The sequence below is a fragment of the Schistocerca gregaria genome, chromosome 5 (genome assembly GCF_023897955.1).
Source record: "Schistocerca gregaria isolate iqSchGreg1 chromosome 5, iqSchGreg1.2, whole genome shotgun sequence".
Classification (NCBI taxonomy): domain Eukaryota; kingdom Metazoa; phylum Arthropoda; class Insecta; order Orthoptera; family Acrididae; genus Schistocerca; species Schistocerca gregaria.
The window spans coordinates 642,025,339-642,029,963 of NC_064924.1; the positions used below are offsets into that span (position 1 = coordinate 642,025,339).

A 4,625-nucleotide genomic window follows, 5' to 3' on the forward strand; every position below is an offset into this window, starting at 1 on the left:
ATGATTGCTAAGTAGGGAGCTATTGTATCAGCGTAATCTGAAAGGAACCTAATCGGTATACAATCTGGACCTGAAGACTTGCCCGTATCAAGCGATTTGAGTTGCTTCGCAACCCCTAAGGTATCTACTTCTATGAAACTCATGCTAGCAGCTGTTCGTGTTTCAAATTCTGGAATATTCCATTCGTCTTCCCTGGTGAAGGAATTTCGGAAAACTGCGTTCAATAACTCCGCTTTAGCGGCACAGTCGTCGGTAACAGTACCATCGGCGCTGCGCATCGAAGGTATTGACCATTAGCGAGAGCAGGCATTGTCTGCAGGGGAAGCGTCGACTGTTGAAATTAAGTTTTTCAGGACTGCCACAACTCACATTCAGCACGCCTCACTGATTGTTTTCGCTCATTTTTATTTAACTGTCACGTACTGTACTTGAGGGCCAACGGCCTTGCCGCAGTGGTAACACCAGTTCCCGTCAGATCACAGAAGTTAAGCGCTGTCGGGCTGGGCTAGCACTTGGATGGATGACCATCCAGTCTACCGAGCGCTGTTGGCAAGCGGGATGCTCTCAGCCCTTGTGAGGCAAACTGAGGAGCTACTTGATTGAGAAGTAGTGGCTCCGGTCTCGGAAACTGACATACGGCCGGGAGACCGGAGTGCTGATCACATGCCCCTCCATATCCGCATCCAATGAGGCCTATGAGCTGAGGGTGAAATGGCGGCCGGTCAGTACCGTTGTGCCTTCATGGCCTGTTCGGGAGGAGTTACTGCACTTGAAACTGTAAATTGCAGAGTTTCTGATGATCCTCTCGTTAAATTAAAGTGCGAAACCCGCAAATAAGACGTAATAAGTGCGACTTGAGACTGCCCTAAAAAAGTTACACACCCGTTCTAGAGTCCCAGCAAATCGCTTATGAACCAACAAACATTCTAACCACCGTCCACATTAGGAAAGAGATCCCAACGCCAACCGACCGCCAACGATTTGATGTTACCGCCAGTAGATGGAACTGTAACCAAGACAAAGCGCTTCGCTGGCACCGTTTTGCCGCCCGTACACACTAAACACACTATTGGGCATTAAAATTGCTGCACCACGAAGATGACGTGCAACAGACGCGAAATTTAACCGAAAGGAAGAAGATGCTGTGATATGCAAATGATTAGCTTTTCAGAGCATTCACAGAAGTTTGGCGCCGGTGCTGACACCTACAACGTGCTCACATGAGGAAAGTTTCCAGCCGATTTCTCATACACAAACAGCAGTTGACCGACGTTTCCTGGTGAAACGTTGTTGTGATGCCTCGTCTAAGGAGGAGAAATGCGTACCATAACGTTTCCGACTTTGATAAAGGTCGGATTGTAGCTTATCGCGATTGCGGTTTATCGTATCGCGACATTGCTGCTCGCGTTGGTCGAGATCTGATGACTGTTAGCAGAATATGGAATCGGTGAGTTCAGTAGGGTAATGCGGAACGCCGTCATGGATTCCAACGGCCTCGTATCACTAACAGTCGAGATGACAGGCATCTTATCCGCATGGCTATAACGGATCGTGCAGCCACTTCTCGATCCCTGTGTCAACAGATAGGGACGTTTGCAACACAACAACCATCTGCACGAACGGTTCGACGACGTTTGCAGCAGCATAGACTATCAGCTCGGAGACCATGGTTGCGGTTACCCTTGACGCTCCATCACAGACAGGAGCGCCTGCGATGGTGTACTCGACGACGAACCTGGGTGGACGTATGGTAAAGCGTCATTTTTTCGGATAAATACAGGTTTCGTTTACAGCATCGTGCTGGCCGCATCCTTGTTTGGCGACATCGCGGTGAAGGCACATTGAAAGCGTGTATTCGTCATCGCCATACTGGCGTATCACCCTGCGTGATGGTATGGGGTGCCATTGGTTACACGTCTCGGACACCTCTTTTTCGCATTGGCGGGACTTTGAACAGTGGACGTTACATTTCAGATGGTGTTACGACCAGTGGCTCTACTCTTCATTCAATTCCTACAAAACCCCACATTTCAGCAGGATAATGCACTACCGCATGTTGCAGGTCCTGTACTGGCCTTTCTGGATACAGACAATGTTCGACTGCTGCCCTGGCCAGCATATTGTCCAGACCTCTCATCAATTGAAAACGTCTGGTCAACGTTGGCCGAGCAACTGGCTCGTCCCAATACGCCAGTCACTAATCTTGATAAACTGTGATATCGTGTTGAAGCTGCGTGGGCAGCTGTACCTGTACACACCATCCAACCTCTGTTTGACTCAATGCCCAGGCGTATCGAGGCCGTTATTACGGCCAGAGGTGGCTTGTTCTGGGTACTGATTTCTCAGAATCTATGCACCCAAATTGCGTGAAAATGTAGTCACATGTCAGATCTAGTATAAGATATTTGTCTAATGAATACCCGTTTATCATCTGCATTTCTACTTGGTGTAGCAATTTTAATGGCCAGTAGTGTAAATATCGGTCAACGAAGCCGTCGGCTGTCGTTCGTAGGCCTAGTGCATACGTGCCTTTCAGATGTATACCGCGACTATGTGCGACAACACGGTGGACGTATTCATATACACTCCTGGAAATGGAAAAAAGAACACATTGACACCAGTACGTCAGACCCACCATACTTGCTCCGGACACTGCGAGAGGGCTGTACAAGCAATGATCACACGCACGGCACAGCAGACACACCAGGAACCGCGGTGTTGGCCGTCGAATGGCGCTAGCTGCGCAGCATTTGTGCACCGCCGCCGTCAGTGTCAGCCAGTTTGCCGTGGCATACGGAGCTCCATCGCAGTCTTTAACACCGGTAGCATGCCGCGACAGCGTGGACGTGAACCGTATGTGCAGTTGACGGACTTTGAGCGAGGGCGTGTAGTGGGCATGCGGGAGGCCGGATGGACGTACCGCCGAATTGCTCAACGCGTGGGGCGTGAGGTCTCCACAGTACATCGATGTTGTCGCCAGTGGTCGGCGGAAGGTGCACGTGCCCGTCGACCTGGGACCGGACCGCAGCGACGCACGGATGCACGCCAAGACCGTAGGATCCTACGCAGTGCCGTAGGGGACCGCACCGCCACTTCCCAGCAAATTAGGGACACTGTTGCTCCTGGGGTATCGGCGAGGACCATTCGCAACCGTCTCCATGAAGCTGGGATACGGTCCCGCACACCGTTAGGCCGTCTTCCGCTCACGCCCCGACATCGTGCAGCCCGCCTCCAGTGGTGTCGCGACAGGCGTGAATGGAGGGACGAATGGAGACGTGTCGTCTTCAGCGATGAGAGTCGCTTCTGCCTTGGTGCCAATGATGGTCGTATGCGTGTTTGGCGCCGTGCAGGTGAGCGCCACAATCAGGACAGCATACGACCGAGGCACACAGGGCCAACACCCGGCATCATGGTGTGGGGAGCGATCTCCTACACTGGCCGTACACCTCTGGTGATCGTCGAGGGGACACTGAATAGTGCACAGTACATCCAAACCGTCATCGAACCCATCGTTCTACCATTCCTAGACCGGCAAGGGAACTTGCTGTTCCAACAGGACAATGCACGTCTGCATGTATCCCGTGCCACCCAACGTGTTCTAGAAGGTGTAAGTCAACTACCCTGGCCAGCTAGATCTCAGAATCTGTCCCGCATTGAGCATGTTTGGGACTGGATGAAGCGTCGTCTCACGCGGTCTACACGTCCAGCACGAACGCTGGTCCAACTGAGGCGCCAGGTGGAAATGGCATGGCAAGCCGTTCCACAGGACTACATCCAGCATCTCTACGATCGTCTCCATGGGAGAATAGCAGCCTGCATTGCTGCGAAAGGTGGATATACACTGTACTAGTGCCGACATTGTGCATGCTCTGTTGCCTGTGTCTATGTGCCTGTGGTTCTGTCAGTGTGATCATGTGATGTATCTGACCCCAGGAATGTGTCAATAAAGTTTCCCCTTCCTGGGACAATGAATTCACGGTGTTCTTATTTCAATTTCCAGGAGTGTATGATGGATCTGGGGAGAAGGAACGTTGCAACATTGCATTCGTCATGGTCATATGGGGTCAGCAGATGTTACGATCGTGACGTCCTATTAAGGCTGGTGGCTGTGTCTCACCTTCGAGGTGTCCGTGACGTAATCTTTCAACAAGCGGGACGGCATGTCTGTGCTGTCCCGCCCTAACCCAATACAGAGTGTGTTGGACTCTTGTCCTGGCCAGCATGTTCTCTACATCTCGCACGAATGGAAATATCTACTGACGGGTTGCCGCAAGACAGGAACGTCCCACTATTCATAATTGTTATGAAGCAATACCAAATCACGCACCCGTGTCTGTCATCCAAGTTCACGTTTGACTCGAGCGCTAGGTTTAAAATCGTTTAATCTTCGTTGATCCATTATGGACCATGGGACAACGGCTGGCATGTATTTCTTGATGCAATAATTCACCAACGGCCGTGTGTATTATAGAAATTTATTTTATGAACTTCTTACGTGCTACCAGTTTCGGCATTACATTGATGCCATCTTCAGGCCCCACACATCGTAGTCGTAAAATCGCTATACACGGAAGGAGCCATATAACTGGATACGTGAATCCAATCCTTATGCAGCAGCTCTTGGG

General features: G+C 51.0%; 1 pseudogene; it reads left to right on the forward strand.

Moving 5' to 3' along the window:
* Nucleotides 1-434: 434 nt before the first annotated feature.
* Nucleotides 435-552, forward strand: LOC126274432 (5S ribosomal RNA; annotated as a pseudogene).
* Nucleotides 553-4,625: the final 4,073 nt, after the last annotated feature.